This window comes from Callorhinus ursinus, unplaced genomic scaffold (assembly GCF_003265705.2).
Source record: "Callorhinus ursinus isolate GAN/ISIS: 27379988/994484 unplaced genomic scaffold, GSC_fseal_2.0 scaffold97, whole genome shotgun sequence".
NCBI lineage: Eukaryota > Metazoa > Chordata > Mammalia > Carnivora > Otariidae > Callorhinus > Callorhinus ursinus.
In genome coordinates this window covers 2,123,372-2,144,810 of record NW_027397159.1, presented here as the reverse complement: position 1 = coordinate 2,144,810, position 21,439 = coordinate 2,123,372, and the positions used below count along the sequence as shown (strand labels likewise).

Here is a 21,439-nt window from a genome sequence, read left to right as displayed (position 1 = left end):
GGCGGGAGCTGGAGCACCACGGGCCACCAGGCCCTGCCCAGGACCGGACCCTCAGGCTGCTGCGGCCCTGCTCCGCGGCCTCCTCCATCGGACCCCACCTGGGCCCCGAGCCAGCGGCTGCGGCAGAGACTTGGGGCCCTCAGACACGGGGAGCAGGCCTCCTGGCCCTGGGGCAACGCTCAGAGCATGTGATACTGTGGGCAAAGCCTTTCCAGTCGGTGGCGTGGGCGGCAGCCCCCTCAGCTCTGCTCCCGAGGGCCCCTCTCTTCTGATAGCTTGTCCTTCCCGGTCTAATCAAGGGGGCTGCCGTGTAGACAGACCCAGTCGAGTCTGGAGGAGGAGACCTCCACACAAATCACCTAGATTAGGGTGGGGAGGGCGGGGAGGAGGAGAGGAGGGGAGGAGCCACTCTCCGGCCGGGCCTTGAGCCCCTCCCCAGGAGGTTTCAACCCACCGTCCAGCCGCGGACAGGAGAACGCCCCTCTCCATCCACACGTGCCGGTCGGGAAAGGTTATAAAGCTGCCGACCACTGTCCGGACGATCACACGCTCCCCAGAGTACGTCATTGCTGGGATTTCCCGATCGTTTACACAGAGGACCCTTGATGGAAATTTACCGTTTAAACACAAACACCCAAGTTCTGTTCCAAATAAATAGCAGAAAATGACATGTAGTGTGTCATCGGCTGCCGCAGGCCTCAGTCACAAGAATGAGGGGTTGTTTCTTGGGGTGTATCTGTGTAACCCCACACCTCACACCGGTGTGAAGGGCACAAGCGGATGGATCTCCGCCATCCCTCCGCTGAACCCCAGGGCTGGATGTGGAAGTAGGCTCCGTTCACCACTCTGGAAATTTGGGCTAGAAACCGCTAGTTGCATTTCGTGTGAGCAGCTCCAGGACAGCTAAGCACCCGGCCACTGTGTCCCCCGAGAACCACATCAGGACTGTCGCGTCTCCGTCAGGGACAAGACGTGGCTGCGTTGTGGGCCATGAGCAAAATCGGCCCAGCTGGGACCCGCGGAGCGCACAAACTCCTGGACCCGCACCGAGCAGCAAAGGCTCCAAACATTTGCAAACAAAGTCTCTGTGCCCAGTTTCATAGGGACCAGCCCACAGGGACAAGAGCAGAGGGAAGACAACTTCCTGACCACCCAGGGTGACATCTGTGAGCCACAGACAGAGTCCCACTTTTCCAGGCCGTTCGAGCGTCGGTTCAGACCTCCTCCTGCTGCGCCTCCCACCGCCCGACTTCTGCCCCCGGGCCGGGGGGCTCTCCATCTCACCACCAGCCCCCGGGAGAGGCAAGGCCATCCCATCCAACAAAAAACGTCCCCACGGCAGGCCCGGGCTCCCTTCCCTGCCGCCTGCATGGCTGCCCCTGGTACCAGACCCCCACACAGCGCACACAGAGTGGCTCACGATGACACCACGTGGCTCAGCTGCAAAGGTACCCCCTCCCGGGACCGGTGTGCGCCAGGAGACCCTCGAGCGCTCCTGGTGCACGAGATCGTTGCCGACAGTGCATGGATGAACACTTTGCACGTACATGGGACGGATGCCGGATGAGCATATTCCGTTCCCAGAATCTGGCCACAGCTACTTAGAAAAGTAGGCATTTGGGTTGAAGAGAAGTTTATCCACGGCAGACAGGTGTGGGGGTACGATTGTGCAAACCCCGTGAGGGGCGGGCACAAACGGGAGAGGCTATGGACAGCCAGGGCCGCGCCAGGCACGGCTGTGCCCGCTCCATACCCTCAGCCGGCGCAGCCCTCCCGTCCGCCTGCAGACAGCATGGCGGATCCACCGTGCACAGGAGGAAGCCGAGCCTAGAGACCTCAAGGCCCAGCCTGACACGTGACGGAGCCGGGACTTGAACACGTGAACAGGGGTTGGCTCCAGGGCCCGCGCTCTGCCCCATGCAAAGTGCTGGCTGCCATCGTGCTCCCGTGTTGTTTATTTTCCCTGCTCTGGCCCTGCCTCTCCCATCCCCCCACACCGGCTCTCCCCTTGCTCTGCTTCTCTTCTCGCCGGCAGGTGGGAAAGCTCTGGCCCGGCAAGGACCCCGAGCGGGTCAGGAAGCCGGCGTCCCCGGCATCTCTGAGCCCCAGGAACTGCTCAGGAGGACCGGGAGACGGGAGGAGAAGGCCGGTCCTCCGGCAGCCTGGGAGGAGACGCAGAGGCCCTGCTGCTGGCCCCCGCGGGACAGACCCAGGTCAGACTCCCGGCCCCACAAGTCACAGGAGGGCCATGCCAACATCTAAAAACAATCCCATCCTGCCCAGAAATGAGGACTGGTTTCTCAGAGAACTAGAGTCTTTTATGTGCACTATAAAAAGTTGCTGGATCAACAACCTATTATCATCGTGGAATAAATTACTGATCTGAGCGTCAGCTGGGATGGCGCCTCGTTCAGCCCTCTGCCTTCCAATCCAAGGAGCACAGGTCACAGAAACTCCCTCCAGGGCCTGCTGCCAAGGGCCCCCGCCCAGTCCCAGCCCTTCCCTGAGGCCGCGGGTGCAGACCCAGGCGGGGGTGGGGGGGGTGGGGGGGGCACGCCCCTCGGCACATCTGGGCCCCCGCCATAGCTGCTGCGGTGGGGCCTGCAGGAAGACACACGGCGGCTCCCCTCCGAGCCCCAAGGACGGTGGCTGATTCCCGTGCTGGTGAGGCCAGTGCGTCCAGCAGCTGCAGGCTGGACTGAGAGGCGCTCGGGGGTGACCTGCGCCCCCAGCGACGCACCATCCACACCCCGCTCATGGCTCCAGAAAGGCTGCTGGCCCTGTCTCCTGCATCAGCAGCCCCCATCAGCAAACAGGGGCCGCAGCCCTGAGCGCACAGGTCAGGGGCAGGACAGAGGTCCAGACAGTTGGACCCCTGTTCTCTGTCATCCAGAGCGGAAGGGTCTGAGCAGTGGCGCGTTCAGAGGTGCTGACAGAGGCCCTGCCGCCCTGCCCCCGATGTGTGACATGAAGGTGACAAGTGGAGCACCATCCTGGGCTTGGAGGACAGGGTCCAAATCCTGGGCCACTGCAAGCCTGGGGAGTATTCAGCCCCAGAGGAAAGCAGCCCACTGGGGACAACACTGTTCCTCGTTGATAAGGACATTGGTTTGCGTGAAGCTGAACCTTTTCCCACGGATTCGTGGCTTCCACAAAGCCCCAACGGGTCATTTATGGCGTGGCCTCGGCGCCCCAGAGCACCCAGACTAGACAGGAAGGCCCCTCCTGCTGTCGCTGACTCTGACTGACTTCTGTCTAGAGAGGACTCCTGTTCCCTGACCGGATGGGATGACATAGCTCGAGATGTGATAACAGTGCAGTTGGCCCATCCCATAGCCGCAGCGTCGGGCCCTGGATGTTCCCATCAGCGGTGAGGGCCGCATCCCGACCTCTCCCTCCGGGCGCCTCCTCAAGTCCCCAGCGGCCAGCACCCCCGGTTTTCTGTGCGCATCAAAGACCCTGCTCCCCAGCAATAGGAGGGCGTTCCCGGGAAACAGGCCACCAGCAGGTGTCCCCAGGGGAAGCCAGCTGGGACAACGGCCCCTTGCAGGAGGCACAGGGCACGGTCACCTCTCCACCCCCACCGTCCTGCCACATGGCAGGACCGGCTCAGCCAGAAACTAGAAAGTAAGACGTTCAGGTCAAAATCCCGACTTTGAATATTGGCAACTGCTTTGAAACCATCTGAAACGCGGTGCAGGGCATCCTCGGACCAAACGTGACACAAGGGCCACCATGTTGCAAGCTGAGCTCCGAGAGTGAACACGACTTCACAGTTTCACCCGACGTTCCTCATGTGAGTTCCCTCCTGCTGCCCTGTGAGGCTGGTCCCACGCTGCCACCACGAGCCCCACGTGCCAGATGAGTCTCAGGGGACGGGCGCTTTACCCCACATCCCAGAGTTTTTCCAGGGCTACACCTGGGGCTTTTCCAGAGCTGTCTGACCCCAAAACCCTGTTGGTTCACACCCTGTTTCCCATGAGGCCGGCTGCCCACCCCGGGGACTGCAAGATGATTTTAGGTCCACACAACTGAGAGAAATGGGAGCGTTTTCTGTTTAATCATAACGTTCGTTTTCATGTGTATTTGAAAAACGTACGCCAAACACGAGGGCTTAAGGATATTACTGCTTAACCCTGTACCGTTATCTGAAGGACCTGTGTCAGTTTCGGAGGAAGGAGGAGGAACGGAAGCAGGCGGTGACAACCGCCCTGCTCCTCACCAGCTGCCCACGTCCCACTGACCACCGGCCCCAGATCCCCATCAGAGGAGCCACAATGTGGGAAGCCACGAAGCCACAACAGAACCTCCCCGCGGAGGCAGGATCGTGTCCTGGGTCTCAAGCTCGGGTTTCCGCAGGGCCGGGAAGGTGACACCCGGGGGCCACCACGGGGCTGGGCTCTGGAGACCCGAAGGCTGCGCAGCCGTCGGCAGCTTGGATACGCGTCACTCTGGGCCCCCTTCTCAGATCCTCCATTTCCAGAGGGAGAAAACGGACAGAAATCCTGGTTTTTACGTGAAATCTCCCAATTATAAACTGTTTGCAACCAAGTCATGATGTGAAAGCAGGAAACGTCTTTGGGCCCCAGGGGAAAGCCAGCCTTCTGCCAAGCGAGCGCTCTCCCCCACTCCCGGATGCTGTCTGGGGTTGGGTGGGTGGGCTTGGCGCATCCGTGTTCGTGTTGGGAGCGGGCTCAGGGAGAAGCCACACAAAGCAGTAACCTGCCAGGGCCAGACGTGTTGAGCCGACCCTAGGCTGGAATCCGCTGGGAGCAAGAACACCCCCTTTCCTTGTTCCGCTCGGCGAGCGTGGCCTCAGCCCTCCCAGCTGACGACCGGTCAAGATGCAGGCCTGTTTTTATGGAAACCCTGGGCTCAGGCTGAGCTGAACTTGCTCCTCTCCTGGCCTCCAAGAGACCGAAGCAGATGCTTTGCTGTGCCGGTCCCTGGGGATGGGGGCTCCCCGTGAGGCTGCCGTGCGGCCTCCAAGGTTCCACCCCACCAACTCTGGGCCCCCTGGGGACTCGCGGCTCCAGGCACAGTGCCCAGCCCAGGAGACCTGAGGGAGACCGCCGCTCTTCCTCCGACTTGCCTCGACCCCCCCTCCCCAAGCACAAGTCCCCTGCCCCCTGTTGCATGCCCGCCCACCTCGCGCTGCCAGCCACATCCTGTTCATGTGTGCATGTGGCACATATGTAAAAATCGGGAGATTTCACATAAAAGCAGGCTCTCGGGAAAATGGACAGGCTGGGGCACAGGATGCACACGCCCTTAAGTTTGCCGGTGAGCAGGCTGGGGGCCCTCCGCCATGTCCAGTTTTCTCCTGGCGCCAAGGTCAAGGGTCGGCCACGGCTCTCATCAGAGTAGAGGAAGGTGGGCCCCTGTGGTCACCTGGGACTCAAGCCAGGCAGGAGCACATCCTGCGGAGCCCTAAGTGCCCACGTGTCTCTCCTACGGGCCACTTGCAGGGCCGCCCAGGAGGGCAGGCCCAGCCTCTCAGTCCTGGGTGGTGGCAGTGGGGCTCCTGCCCTAATGGGCAGCTCTGGCCAGGGAAGGGAAGCGCCCCCGCTGCTGTTTGCTTTGGGATCAGGGGGTGGGAAATATGTGGAGATGATGTCCACCCTCCTGGGCGGGCAGGCTCACACCTGACGGGGGCTTGAGCTGACCTGCCCGCCTCTGGCTCCATCTGATGGCTGTCCTCCTGGGCATCCCCCCACCAGCCTTTCCATTCCCTGCCTGCCCTGGACCTGCTCGTCCGCGTTCCTACCACGGTCCCAACCCTGTTGGTCATGAAGGGATGAGCACCTTCCCCCCAAACTTCCCCCAAAGCCCCACTCCTGGTTGACTCTGTAACCCCTTCCAGTCAAACATCTTGGGGCATCTGAAAGAACCCCAGTCATGCAGCCAGCTGGCCAAGCCATCCCCAAACGTGTTCAGCGTGGCCTGAACAATGGTCAAAATTTTTTGAAAATTGCATATTTAACAAAAAGTCTTGATTCTCTTTTAAAAAAAAAAACAACAAAACTCATCAACTCTAGTTTAGAGAATACGTGAGTTCTCCATCAACCACTACCCCATCGTGAGGTGCCATAAGAGAGCGAACGCCCAGCAGTCAGAGGAAGCGGGACAGGAGGGGAGAGACCCCCACCTGCTCAGGTCTGAGGGCCTACCGCCCGCCAGCCGTCCTGAGAGCCTGGTCTGTGTGGAAGGCATCAGGCAAGGTGCCAGGTCACTTCAGCCCATTGGCAAGGGCTTGGGGACATGTTTCCGAGAGTTTAGAGGTTGAAACAGAGGAGTCGGGGCCCAGCCAGGGCCACACACACGAGCTGCCACGAGGACATGGTCAGGGCTCCCCACAAGCCCCCTTGGGCCCAGACCAGCCGGGTGCAGCCAGCAGCAACCTCGCACCCCCGACAGGGGCCCATCTGTAAAGACCACGTAGGCTTTGCTGTATTTACGCCGGTCAACGAGGGGAATGAGTTGGGGCGCCTGGGTGGCTCAGTGAAGCGTCTGCCTTCGACTCAGGTCATGATCCCAGGGTCCTGGGATCGAGCCCTGTATCGGGCTCCCTGCTCAGCGGGAAGCCTGCTTCTCCCTCCCCCTCTGCTGCTGCCCTGTTTGTGCTCTCCCTCTAACAAATAAATAAAATCTTAAAAAAAAAAAAAAAAGAGGGGAGTGAGTTCCTTAAAAGCGTTGTGGTTCTCCCCTGCTCTGGCTGATGTGAACAGACCTCCCCACGGCCACCCTGCCTGGCGCAGATGTACGTACGGAAGACGGTGACCCGGGACCATAAACATTTCCCCTGCCTCGCAACCCTGACACGTAACATGCACACGTGTGTGTGTGAGGGATTGACAGGTACATGGAAAATGGGTGCATTCTTCTTTGACCTCTGTCAAGTTGCTCTGATGTGGCTTCTTCAGGGGCACCTGGGTGGCTCAGTTGGTTAAGCCTCCAACTCTTGGTTTTGGCTCAAGTCATGATCTCAGGGTCAGGAGATTGAGCCCCAGGTCGTGCTCCGTGCTCAGTGGGGAGTCTGCTGCTGGAGATTCTCTCCCTCTGCCCCTTCCCCTGCTCGCACACACTCTCCCTCTCTCTCCCCCTAAAAAAATAAATAAATCCTTTTAAAAAAAAATATGGTTTTTCAAAACATAATGGCAGCGGCACGCTGTTTAAGCAATGAGCTGTTACAGTTTCTAATTTCAAGTCTCAGAATGACCAACGGCACAAGGTGCTTGGGGTCAGCCGCTAGCATGGCCTCACGAACCATCTGCAGGAAAGCTCAGGTTTGGCACAGCCAAGTCGGCCGGGGGGGTGGGGCACAAAGCTGAGCAAGTCTGAGACGCAGGTGAGGCCTGACCTTACTGCACAGACAAGAGGCGCATCCCTCCAGCACGTGAACTTGGAGCTTTGGAGTAGCCTGGCCACACCCTGCGCCGTCAGCCCTGCAGCCCCCACACTGGAGGTGTCATCTGGAGGACATCACCATCTTTTCCAGCCCCGTGTCCCCATCCTCAAGGGTCTCCTGAGCACCACGCCGTGTGCGCAGCCTGATGAGCAAGAACGCACCCAGTGCGGAGGCTGGGGGAAAACACGACCCTAACAGAACGACCACATGAGGCACGTAGTGCCACCAGACACGGGACTCCACAGCGATGCCCACCAGGCCAGGGGTGACGGCAGAGGTGAGACGGGGGCCACCAGGAGCAGCCGGGAACGGGAGCCGGGGGGCGCCTCAGGCAGAGGGGACAGCATGTGCACAGGCCCTGTGGCTGCAGCAGGGGTGGGCGGGAAGGGGGCATGAGGGGCTGAGACGGGCACGCTGGGCCACGGGGAGGGGTTTCTCTTCACCCCGCAGGGAGGGGAGCAGGGGAGGGTCCCCAGCAGAGGCAGCTGACCCGGTGCACTTCTTTAGAAGGCGGTTCTGCTGCTGTGGGGAGGGGGACGGCCAGCAGAGGCAGGGGCAGCTGGTTCTGTGTGAACTGGAATCACTGGAAACGCAGGGAGCAGAGGGGCTGCGCACGAGAGCGGCTGTGACGGGCAGGGAGCGGGACAAGCCAGAGAGGGCGCGCTCTCGGCAGACTGCTGTGGTTGGGAGGGGAGACAGCGGTGTCCGTGGGAGGCCGGGCGTGAGAGCCATCTGGGACGGGAGCCGGAGTCCAGCCCGCCTGTCTTCTCCCTGCTCAGCGACACCCGGGCAGCAGAGGGTGCAGACGCAAGGGTACCCATGTCCAGGTCCTCAACACGCCCAGAACTTTCTTCAGCGCCGTGAGACGCCACGCCCCCCCGCCCTTGCCCACCTCGCCAAGGTCGCGCTCCGCCATCCCGCCGTGGCCACAGCCGCAGGGCCCGGTGCAGCCTGCCCCCGCGCCAGGACCACAGCCCGTCCGCAGGCTCCGCACCGCACGCCTCCAGCCTGTGCCGAGAGACGGCCCCAGGCCCCGTCCGCTGGGGCAGGAGCAGCCCGCCTAGACGCCCCGCATAAGCCCAGAGAAGGACTCCATGAGTCCAGGCTGACCTCCCAGGAGCTCAGGAATCCAGGAGTGGCCGCCTGCTGTCCCCACGGGAAGGGAAGGCACAGGGGGACAATCTGCCCAGCCCTCTCCATCCCTGGAGCCCGAAACACCGCGCACTGCACAGATGTGGTGCCCAGTCAGCACCCGCTCAGGGAGCCATGAACAGCCACGTCACCACAACAGCAACCACAATGAAATCAGCCGAGGGCGTGGCTGGCGCCGGAAACCTTTGCCTCCCAGAACCCCACCCCCAGCCCCTGCCTCACAAACGCGAAGATCAGCTCCATCCGCACGTGGCCCCCGGGGGCCGCTCCCTGCAGCCCCACCCGCTTCCCTGATGTGAGGGGCTTCTGTGCGCAGCCAGGGCCCAAGGCAGGCACCCCCTCGCGCTGCTCTACACAGACCTCGGGTGCAGCGGAACTTCGCGGGCTGCTGTTAACGCATCTGCGCTTATGGGCAGGAGGGCGACTGCCCGCAGAGGAAGCGGCATCTCTCAACTACACATACGTCCAGGGTGGGCAGACGGAAGGAGAGAACTGTGTGTATGTGACCACTGTGGCAGGGTGCCCGTGGCCCACTGAGCCCCTTGGCCGCCAACCCTCACAACAAAGGTCATGGCAAGATGGCCGGAGGGTCCCACTGAGGCCTCAAGTTCATCTGCAGGGAACCAAACAGGTGGGGAACCTGCCACCAGGTCGAATGTGCAGGTAAGCGTTAGAAGCTGCGGGAGGACCTGGGATGAGCCGCAAGCTGGACCCTGAGGGGCATCTGTGGGATGCTGCCTGAAGAGAGCGGAGTTCTGCCGGCCCCCCGGGTCGCGCCAACAGGGCTCGGGGCCGCCGCGTGTCCCTGCTGGCGCCTGGCTCCTCAGGGAGCCTCATGCGGCCAGAGCCTGAAGAGCTGCGTCTGGAGGGAAATGTCCCCTGCTCTGAGGCGGAGGGTGGGAATCCTATCTGCACCAGGGAAGAGGCCAGTCTGCGGTCATTTCCAAGGCATCCTGCCCAAGCAGCAGCTCACAGAGGAGCGGCTCCACCTGTGTTCACACAGGTAAGGCAGGTGGCCACTGGGCTGGGGGTGGGACATAATAGCAGGGAGCTGCAGGTGTCTGGTACAGAGGCTGACTCACTCTGCATAAGGAACCAAGGTCTCGGGGGGGACAGGGAGTCAGCGCCCAGACCCCATCCTGAGACCCAAATCCTGGAGTTCTGTGGAGGTGGGCCTGGTGGGCCAGTGAAGGCCATTGGCAGTGGAAGGAAACGGGGCCCCGTTACATCACTGGCCTCTTGTGCCTGGAGGGCAGGGTGTCAGGCAGGTGACCCCGGAAGGCTGGTGTTTGCTAAGACCCAGCTGTTAGAGCACAGCCCACAGGCAGGAATGAAGCTGAGCAGTGGGACCCTGGGAGCGGCTGGGGCAGGGGCGTAACTGCAGAGAACGTGCGTGTGATGGGACCGTTTATGGGTCAGGTTGTGCGCAGGGTCATCTCGAAGATGGGTCACAGCAGCCCTGCTCCACAGTCTCCACGAACCCCACAACACCCACCGGGACCCGCAGGCTCAGATCCTGGAGGAAATGAACAACAGTCGAGAGTTCTCACTGACTCTGCTGTTGGAGGCCCGGACCCAACATCGCTGTGCCACGAGGCGGCAGGACCACCAAACACACATGTCCAAGAGGAGCGGTGCGCTGACCGCACGCAGGGCTTCCTGCGGGGATGAGGCTTTGCTCACCCCCCATCCCCAGGTGCGGACAGAACAGCTCGGGTAATGAGTGTGCCTGGCTCCGCCCCGTGTCACATGTGGAGCGTCACAGGAGGACAGTGGCAGCTAGGATGCTGCTCTGGACGCCAGGCACCTGGCAGCTGCCCCTGCCCCCGAACCACCCAATCTCTGGCTTCTCTTGACGCAACAGACGCCCTGTGTTCAGCAAACTCCGGCTTACTTAAGGGCTTGGAGATGAGCATTAAATCACGGGTGTGGACGCTGCGTGTTGAGTTGCCCAAGAGCCACGTGTGGCCGTGCAGGCCAGGGGAGAGCGCCCTGCTGTCAGGGCAGACTACTTGCTCCTTGGCATGGAGGATGACACCGCGTGCCCCAGCCATGACGTGCAGCTGGACAGTGTCCACATCGGGCCCGGCCTCGGCAGGGCGGAAGTAACACGCTATAAGCACTTATTCGCCTCCACGTACCGTGTCATCAGTCAGAGTGAAGAGGGCTGGATGCCGGAACCCTCCGGAGAGACGGTGCTCCCCTGTACCAGTAGCTGTGCACACTCAGAAGTCTGGCTGCCTTCCCTGAGGATTGGGACAGCATGGATCTGCAAGGGGCTTCCTGATGATAGGCAGTATCCAAAACGGTGCACGTCCCCCAAATAGACCCAGGACCTGAGAATGCTCTTTACACAGCAAAAGGGGCTTTGTGGATGTGCTTCAGTTAAAGAGCTGGAGGTGGGGAGGTGATACTGGATGATCTATCAGGGTCCTTTTGAGAGGGAGGCAGGAGGGTCCCTCAGAGATACAGGTGTGACTATGGAAGTGGGGTCAGGAGGAGAGGTTTGAAGATGCTCTGGACACAGAAAGGGGACAAGTGAAGGAACACAGTGCAAGAGGCAAGGAGACAGATTTTCCTCTGGGGCCTCCAGTAGGAGCACAGACCCATGAGGCTGACCTCGGAGGCCCGACCTCCTGCCTGCAGGACAGTAAGACCATGTTGTTTGAAGCCACTCACCTCGTTGTGGCAACAACAGGAAACCAGCACACCCTTCTTGTGGAGAAACGGTGGACACACCAACAACAGAAGCAGTATGACTTGCACATGTGGCCAAAACAGAATAAGAAACGAGGGTGGGAGATGATGCAGAGAGGACTTGGAAGTCAGTAAGGAAACAAACGATGTAAAAAATAAAACGGCAAGTTAAAATGACACCAGTGTTATGTGACTTTGTGCCTACCGGCGTTTGCAGCCATGGGGGAGACGGGTGCCAGCAAGCCCCTCTGGGGACAGCATGAGTCCCTACAGCCTCCTGAAGGGCAGTTTGCAATGGGCATCAAATGTTAAAATGATATCTCGCCCAAAATGGCCCAGGCGTCTTGGAAGAACAGAGCCAGGGCCCCCTGCAGGTGGCAGGGCCTGGTGGAAAGCTGTGGCAGTTAGGACGGTGAGTACCGGCGGCAGAATAAGCAAACAGGATGCAGGAACAAAGTCCAGAGACAGAGCCACACAGACACAGTCACTTGACTTATGGCAAGGTGACCCTGTGATGGAGGGGATGCTGACCCTCCTGCAGAAGGGAGACCCCGACCCTGCTTCACAGCACACACAGGGACAGTCAGAGAAGGGCTGGAAAACAACGAAGCTCTAGGTAGCCGCGAGAGTGCCGCCGCGAGAGAGCCTTTGCAACCGTGCCTGGGATGAGGCTCGTAGAGAGGGCACGAGGAGAACAGAGAGGCGCTCGGTGCATCGCACTGCATGCAGGTCAGAGCTGCAGCTCATCCGGAGACGCCCCAAGAGGAAAAAGGCCAGATCCAGGTGAAAAAGATATTCGCTACTCACATATCCAACAACCAGCTGCCACCCAAAGTTCGCAAAGAACTCCTAAAAAAAAAAATCAGTAAGAGGAAGAAAAAGCAGACCGCCCAACAGGAAAATCGGCAGAAGACTTGAACAGGAGAGACAAAACTGACGTCAGGATGTTCAGTGAATATACTAAAAGGTAGCCAACTTCAGCGTTCACCAAGGCAAAGCAAATAAAAACCAAAATGAGACACTGAGAGCTACCCAGTGGCTAAGCCAGAACGACAGACAACACCAGGTGCCGGCAGCCGGCATTCTCATCTGCCGATGGTGGGGGGTAAAGCAGCATCCACTCTGGGAACCGGCTTGGCATTACCTACTCAGGTTGAATACATGCGTGCTCTAGGACCCGGCATGGAGCGCGCACCCCACTGACAAGAAATTGTGTACACGTGTGTGCACCTGCTGAAGGAAGGAATCCAAATGTTAACACTGGTTATCGCTGGCTGCTGGGCCACGCACACGTGGGTCTGCACCTGCGTGTGTGTGCCTGTGTGCGCATGCCGTGTTTTTTTCAAATAAATATACGTGGGCACCTCGGTTTCCACCACAGTCTGCACACACAGTAGGAATATTCTAGGTCCTTAATGCACCACAGAGTAACCATATAAAGACAATGAGGCATTTTTCTCACAACAAATCCTAGAGAAGTGACAGCTGTGTGCTGCAGCCGCCAGGAGGGTCCGTGCCCCACAGTGAAATCGATCCCCTTGCTTGCGCTTGTCTTAAATCTGGTTCGGATGTTACAACTGAAGAAGCAGAGGAAAGTGACTCTTTCACAGTCCAAACCCAGGAAGGGCCAGACCATGGACAAGAGCACAGAGCCAGGTGACTATGACGGGCGGTGACGCAGCACGGAGGAGGCAGACCCGGCTCGTGCAGCAGCGGACACCAGGAGCCCCGGGAGCTTCCTGCACCATCTGGAGACATATGTGTTGCCACAGCTGGGGAGGGGCTGCTGCGGCAGAGGCGGGATGCTGTTGCACACCCGGAATGCACAGAACGGCCTAGAACCACAGCACTGCAGCAGGAGCCCTGACAAGACGAATTTCATCAACATGATGGGGAGCAAAAGAGGACGGAGCTGTTTGAGTCCGGAGATCAGTGCCCGAAAGACAAGCAAATTCCAGAGGCCGAAGCTCAGACTCCGCCCTGCGCCTGAGCGTGTCTGAGCCTCCTACTCATGGAGACGGGAGAGCCCTAGGGCTCAGTGTCACTCAGGGCCCACTGTGGACACTGCTCCCAGTGCTGATCAGCCCTGGTGGACGAGACACAGGTGTGCTGACTCTTGGTGACCAGCGTGCCCCCCAGACAGTAAAGCAGCACTCTGCGGGGAGGGATCCCTGCCAGGGTCAGAAGGGAATGCCTAACAAAACCAGTCACCCCCCTGGAGGGCCCTGGAAGGCCATGGCGGGGCCCCGAGACAGGACAGCAACTCCCCGCCAAGGCATACCCGCTCCCCCCGTGTCCTCACTGTGCACGCTCCAGAGCCCAGGGTCGGAACACAGCCTGGGCTCAGGGGCGTCCTTTGTAGCAGGACCATCCTGAGTAACCAATAACACCCTGAATCACGCTGGGGAACAGACTGAGCACCGTGGGCAGAGGAGGGGGGAGTTTAACGAACTGTCCTCTAAGGGACTCCGAAAGACAGGCCTGGGCTGGGCCTGCCACCACCATTCCTTGGAGGGCCCTCCCAGTCCACACCGCACTTCACGCCTCAACCCTGAGCCTCAGGCCTTGGCCCCAATAAACCTTGGTTTAGGCCTTGGTCAGAATAAACATGCTGCATCCTCCGCACCACGCCTCTCCCACAGAGTTGGGGAGACAGCTGTGTGCACCCCGTGTTTCTTCAGAGCTCACCCCACACAGCCTTCGGGTGAAGGCCTCCTTGAGAAATGCTTCCCATCAGAGAATCATTTTAATTCAAAAAAGCCTGCCTCCAAAAACATCCTCAGAAATGCAAAGGCAACCTTCAAAAGAAAAAGCCCCAAAACCCTGGAGAAGGCTTGGCGAGGACAAGCCTCAATTAGCATCCTCTTCGGGCATGATAAAAATTCCTCTCTGCCTCGCCTCAAGACAGGATTCTTTGCTCAAAACCTTTCTCTTTTAAAAATAACTGCAGTAACCAACCATTAAAACAGAGACTGCATTTTAATCCACCCTTTCTTTTTCTCTGGTTTTGAAACTGGCACCTTCCAACCTCACAGCAGACACAAACGCAGACTCCTACCAACACCCAGCCCTGCCGCTCCCCGGGGCACCAGACCCAGCAACCCCAGGGCCCTGGACACTGCGGGGACTCAGGAAGTGTCTGAGGGAGACTGCCCCCCACTCCATGCTCACACTGTCTTCTAGGCCAGTCCTGATGCTGCTGTGGCAAGAAAATGTCAAAGGCCAACGACAGTTGTCACAGGGCCCCTGCCCCAAGTCTTCTACAACAGAGACGCCTCTCCACATACTCTCTCCTTAGCGTCTTGCATCTAGAAGCCTGAATGGTGCCCCCAGGGGTTTGCAGCCTCCCTCGAAGTCACCAGCCCCCTGACGTCCTGGTGGACCCAGGTGACACCGAGCCCGGCCCACACAGCGCAGCAGAGCCACCTGCACCCACTGCTGCCCGGCTTCTCCACCAAGGGGCAGGCACGCGCTCTCCCTTGGGGGCGGCTAATTCTAGGCTTCCCCGCCCCCCAAACCGTGGTGAGATATTGAATCTGTAAGACCCAGTCCTTATTACCTGTGGTTGACAACTCATAATGTCGTATCTTCAAAGGTGAATTAAACACACACACGGATCTCAAGAGAGGAGGAGGGACAGAATTAGGTGAGAAGCATTCGTTCTCAGAGTTAGCTCATTTGCAGAGACAGCGCATCCTTCCCTCGGCAGTCTGTGGCTCTGCTGCCCCTGAACGCTGCCAGGGGCCCACGAGGGAGGGAAGAGGCCGGCCTGCGAGGGCCCGCTGGTGAGGGGCCTGTGCCGCTCCCCGAAGCAAGGGGCAGGTGCACAGCGTCACTGACTGTGACAAATCAACAAAGCGTGTATAACGGCAAAATACCGGAAATGGCAGAGACACCCGTGTGCAGCAGAGGAGCCGAAAGAGCCCACGTTGGCTGAACAAAGGCACACAGTGGGGTACTACGCAGCTGTAAGAAACAGTGGAAGAGTCTATGAACTGGCCGATTTCCAGGATTTCCTGTAAGTGGGAATTGCCACATGCCAAAGAACTGAACTTCTAACTCCCCTTCCTGGGAGCTGGAGAAACGGTGAGAAAACATATGGGTCTACTCACTTGGCACAAAAGAAATACAGAAGGATGAGCCAGGAGCTAAGGGGGTTGCTTACCGCCAGGGTGTGGGTGGGGATGCGGCGAAAGCCCAGGGGGTGCAGACGGAGCAGGGCGGGCGCGGCCTTGAGCTCCTGCCTGTGTTCACCTCACCTCACCTCCGGACCGTACAGAGTTACCTCCACAAACCCCCAAACAAGTCAGTCATGAGATGGACCAGAATGGGGCCACACTCATAATGTCGCACAAACAGGAGCTGGCGAATCTCACTCTCTCATAAAGGAACCATAAGGCCACTCAGAAGGGAGAAAACCAGCCCAGCTACCTCTGTAAAACAATTTACACAAACACTGAAAATAACGAGAGCCAGGCCTCTAACTCTCGAGTTGACCCTGGGTCTCAGGGTGGAAATAGCTGTCAGAAGAAACTCACGTCTCAACCCACATGCAGACGGATAGATGTGGAAAGCACAGGGGTTGAGTCTGCTTTATGCTTGCGTTCACGCACTTCCCGGCCCCGGCCGCTCAGAGAACAGAGAAGCAGGGACATCCCAGCAGACCTGAGCACACCCAGCACCTGGACCCCTCTCCCCAGTAAAATGACCCAGGGGTCCCTGGAGAAACAGTGGCTTGCATGAGTCTAGAATACCTCTCACGCCAGAAAGGAAGGAAGGATTCGAACACAAGGGTGGCATCTCAAAGGACCCAGGAGCCAACTGGCAAAAGCTCCAAATGGTCAACACTGGGATAATCTGAGCAACAGAATACAGAACGGTAGTACTGGATTACAACCTATGGAATACAATAAGTATCTGTGAGTCATGTCGATATAAATAAGTAACTGCACACAGAAATAGCAGGCTATCCCTCTAACAACTCCACTTAACAAATGGAAAATCACCCCCAGGCAAACACTACGGCGCTGACATGCAGGCGGTAACCACCAATGGAAGAGAAAATTCACGGTGAAAATATGATGAGACCAAGGAGCTGTGGGGTTTTGTGCTCTCCTCCACAGGAGACTCGGAATTTGCAAAAGAAACAGTAAGTTCACAGGGGACAACCCTGGCAGCCGCCACCTCGGCCAAGCAGTGACAGCGACCATCACCAGGAAGAGGAGATCGCGTCCCGTACTGCCTGTGTCACAGGCTGAACTGCCCCCCCAAACCCACACGGGGGGAGCCCTGACCCCTGTGCCATGGATATGACTGTGCATAGAGGGTGACAGGTGACATCGGGCCCCCTGGGCAGGCCCGTCCCACAGGACTGAGTTCCCGCGGAGAGCAGAGTGGGACGCAGACGCGCACGGGTCAGGATCTCGGAGGACGTGGCGGGAAGATGGTGCCTGCAGCCCTGAGGGGCCTGGGGAGGGGCCAGCCTGCCACCGGGGACGGGGACCTGTGCCGCGCCTGGACCGGGACCGGGACCCCGCGCCTCCGGAACCAGGAGAACATATGCCTCCACTGTCCCAGCCGCCCCGGCTGTGGTGCTTTTTTACGGACACCACAGGAAACTGATACAGCCTGATGAGACATAGTAAGAACGGCCTGATTTCACTTCTATGGTTTCTTTCTCAAAGATGCATAACCTCAACCTAGTCCCGAGAAGATGTCAGACCGTCCCAAACTGAGGGATGTTCTGCAAAGTGACCAGGTCATGAAGACAGAGAAGCTGAAGATCCACCACAGGCTGGAGGAGCTCTCGAGAGCCAGATCCTCAACAGAAAAGAGGCTTAAGGGGGTAAACTGAGAACATCCGAAGCCTGTCCACGGTGCGGGAACATCACCGTCCGTTTCCAGGCTTCAGTAATTACTTTAAAACAATAGTGTTATGGGAAGGTGGGTGAATGGTACCCAGAAACTCTACTGTCCTGCAATTTTTCTGTAAGTTAAAACCATTTCAAATAAAAACCTAAGAAAAATTAGAGCCTATGAAGTGGCAACCCACTGGCTGAACCCACAGGTATATTTCAGTTGACAAGGTTAAAGGCGAATGTGAATTAGCTGCCAACAATACAAATGCAGAGATACAATTTAAACGCCAGATTTATGGCTTTTCTTCACAAAATCACAGGTTGTGGCAATACCCCCAAGGAAGTCGAATCCCACACCGTGAACCACAGGACCGAGGCCCAGGGCCCCAGCACCACATTCTCACGCTCACGGATGTGGGCCCTGGAGGTCCTAGCTCCCAAAGGCACCCGGGCCCCGCACTCAGGGAAACAGCCTCTGTCCACAAGCCCGGGGCGTCTCTGACACTCGGAGGAGAGTCCGGCTGCTGCTGATAAAGCAAACCTTCCACGTTTCCCAGGCCCCCAGGGAGGCTACGCCACGGCCGCGGTCGGAGGCACTCCCCAACCCTTCAGAGCAGGGCTCCATTTCTGCCCTGAGCTCACGCTGTCCGTCTGCGTTGTGAGCAAACAGCCCGCGAGAAACACGTCAAACTGAAGATAAGAGTAAAAACCTCCCCAGCGCCCATCCGTCTGAAGCCTGCAAACTTGCAGGTGCTAAAAGCACAAGGTCGAGCGTGTCATTTTCTGGAACGTCCTCGGTCACTGTGATTTGTCACTCCCGACGCCACGGAAGCACACAGGGCCCCGTGTTACACAGTCCTTCCACGCTCTCTCTCGTCTGTGAAGGTCCCCATCCTGGGCAGTGGTCCTCACCTGGGCTCGAATAAACGCTCGTCCTTGTTTTTAAGACACCCTGGAAGTTTCGCTCACTCGGCCCTAGAATCTGTCACGCTTCCGTCCGTGCGCTCCCCAGCGTGCACAGCCGCATCTCCCCACCTGGAGGGGCCCGTGGTCAAGTGCACGCGGGCGTTAGCGCTGCGTGGGGTCCTCCCGCCTGCTCCCCCGCCCCCCGCCGACTCACACTGCACCACGTGCATGCCCTTGGGGGGACGACACCTGCTTCCCGACTACCTCCTGCCACAGCCCCTCCTCCCAGGAACACGGACACAGAGCACGGGGCCACACCTGCTCGCCCCATGGGGCCAAAGTGACAAAACCAGTGCAGGGCCTCTGGGCTGAGCCCCCCCCACCCCGTGAGCTACAAGCTGTCCTTCCAGAAAACTCCCTTTGCTAACGTTAGCCAAGGCTGGCTTCTGTGTCTGCACGGAAGTCCAGGGGCAGAACAAGAAGAGCTCACTGGCCCTTGGGGGCGTGTTATCAGCCCCATGTTTGTTATCACACCTCACAAACTGGAGGCACAGAGAGGCTGGTCGCTCGGTCGACGTCACAGAGCCCATATCTGTGGAGGAAATCAACGACTAGACGTGTGAGTGAACGAGCTTCTCAGAGGACTAATACGCCCTCGTGTTTACCCATAGTGGTTTTGTGCTCTAGACCTTTCACGGACACCGACATTACCCCCTGCTCTTATCCCGAACCAGCTCTGGAGGGGCCTTCCGGGCGCCACACACCAGGACGGCAGGCCCTGAACCCGAGCCTCCGAGCCCTCCCCGTCCTGCCTGGCCTCCACCTCAAACACACGAAGGTTCCAGAGTCTTTCAAAACAAGCCTCCTCTGCATTTATTACGCTTGATTGCAGGCTCGTGCTCTCTCTGTGCCGCAGGGTAATACCCTCAACACAGAAGCACTAAAAACGTCTCTACCTCGTGCCGGACCAGACCTCCACGGCCTCTGAACTCATCCCTCCGCCCCAGGGGCAAGCCTCTCTCCATGGAAAGAACCACGCGACCGCACGCAGACGACAGCACAGCGCAAGGACACAGCTCCTCACTCGGGGCTGCTGACTTTCAGCGGTTTCACCACCCAGCATGTGCCTAGCCGCTGCCCTGCACCGCAAGGCCCAACGCCAGGCACCGTGAGGAAGGGCCCAGTGGTTCCAAACGGGCCGGGGCAGCTGCTGAAGAACCCTACGGGCCGGCTACATGGTGGGGCTGCACAGTCCTCCGTCGTGGCGCTGACGGGGTGCAGAGGGGCTCTCACAGGGGTCGGGGGACGGGAGGAGGGCGCGCCCTGACATGGAGAGGCAGCGCTCTGACTTTGCTGGAGGGAGAGGTTCACGTGGAAACTCAGACGGGAAAGCTCGGCCAGAGATCTGCACCTGAGGCCCAGAGCTTAGATTCTTCTTCGGGGAAGCTCGAAGATTCCACATGGGTGAATGGGGCCATCTGGTCTGAGCTTCTGGAAGGTCAGTCTGGGCACGTGGAGGGGATGAAGCGGGGGGAGTGGCCAGGAAGCTCCTGGCCCAGCAGAACTAAGTCAGAATGAGGGCTCTGAGCCAGGGAGGGGACCCTCCGACAACAAGGTCACAGTGGGTTCTGTGTGGCGCCCACAGACAAGAACCCAGGATGGCACCAAGGTTCAGACCCAGAGGGAAGGACGGCCCTGGGGCAGAAACCAGGAGAGCAGAGAATGGACAGGCCTGGGGGAAACACACCCCGTGGGGCCCCTGGAGTTGGGAAACCCGTCCGAACAGGGGCTTCATGTCAAAGCCACGGGGCCGCTGTGGGTCTGGGTCCTCAGTGACATCAGTATTTGGTGACACTGACATCTCAGCATTTCTGTGAATTCAGAGAAGTAAACACTTAGGCGGTCACATTATAGGGACCCCCACTCAGGGAGTTATAGGAGGTGATGTCGCGGGGACGGGCCACCAGGTACGGGGGTGGCCCCCCAAGAGGAACGCGTCCTGGGAGCCAGCGAGGTGGACGTGGGGGGCTGAGGGGGCCCGGGTGTCAATGGGGCCCAGTGTGTCTACACATCGAAGACAGAGGACACTGGGTGGGCCAGAGATCTCTGGACACTCTGAGAACGGTTTTGCAGTTAGAAGCGTGGCTTACGTACAAAGAGAGCGGGGCCCCAGTGTGGCTGTAGGACTGTGCCCCGGCAGTGCCACCACTGGGCACACACACCCAGAAGGACCGAAAGCAGGGCCTGGAGAGAGAGCACATACCCGCGTTCACAGCCTTACGGACAGTAGGGGGAGCAACCCAATGTCCACAGATGGGCGGGTGGGCACAGAAACGGCGTATCTTATGTGCATGAAAACAGGACGTTGTTCAGCCTTCCAAGGAGGAAATCCTGACGCCTGCTGCCACCTGGGTGGACCCCGAGGACACGGTGCCGAGGGAAATAAGCCAGAACCACAAGGACAAACACCGGAGGGTCCCCCTTATGCGAGGTTCCCAGAGCAGCCAGACTCGAGGTGACAGAGAGCAGATATTGGGCGCCGGGGGCTGTGGGCAGAGCGTCGGTTTGGGAAGGCAGCCGAATCTGGGGTCGGACGGCGGTGTGAATGTGCTTCGTGACACGGGACCGTGCACTTACACGTGGTTAAGATGGCAAACCTTACCTTACGTATATTTACCACAATTTAAAACTGTTTTCGTGTTTTGTGATTTGTTTTTTAAAAGAGGGAGAGGCTGGGTGCCAGGGCCTTCTGAGGCCAGGACCGTGCGTGCAGGTGGGTGGGAAAGGCCCGTGCAGACAGAGGGAATGAAAATACACTCCCGCCAGAACACAGTGGCCGCACACAGTAGGTCTTCAGTTACGGCTGGTGGACAGGACGGGGTGGAACGGAACCAAGTCCTCAGCATGACCCCAAACAACCAAGAACACTGTGAGTTCTTAAACAAAGGCCTCGAAAAGCACGACGTTCGGGTGTTGAATCAACAGCGTATCCGGGGACGTATCCTGGCACAAGCAAGCTGTGTGTTGTCCAAAGGACAGAGCACATCCATGTCCCTGGACACTTGTCATTCTCACCTGTGCCCAATGACGAAGCGAACGTGGACAGAAGTCCAGTTCCAACCCAGCAGGACCAAGAACTCACCGCTCCAAACAGCGGAGAAATGGCCCACCCTCAGCCCCAGAGCGTGTTTCCCGTGGAGAACCGAGCACTGCATGTTGCTAATGGCTACAGTCAGGATGAGAGAGAGCTGCCCACCGCAACCCCTCCGCAGAAACGTCCACGCACACACATCTGTGAAAGCCTTTTCCCCCAACGTCAGCACCACGCGACCAACCCTGTCCCACCGCCGTGTGAAAACCGTGTCCACGCATATGCCACCTGAGATCCCTTCTCCAGCCCCACAGACTCCCCAGTGTC

The 21,439-nt window shown here is 58.9% G+C and overlaps 1 protein-coding gene across 4 annotated transcripts in view; it reads right to left on the bottom strand.

The window, feature by feature from the left end:
- The window catches only part of ADGRD1 (adhesion G protein-coupled receptor D1), a 126,751-nt gene that overhangs the window by 56,355 nt on the left and 48,957 nt on the right, over nucleotides 1-21,439 (bottom strand). The window lies entirely within an intron of this gene.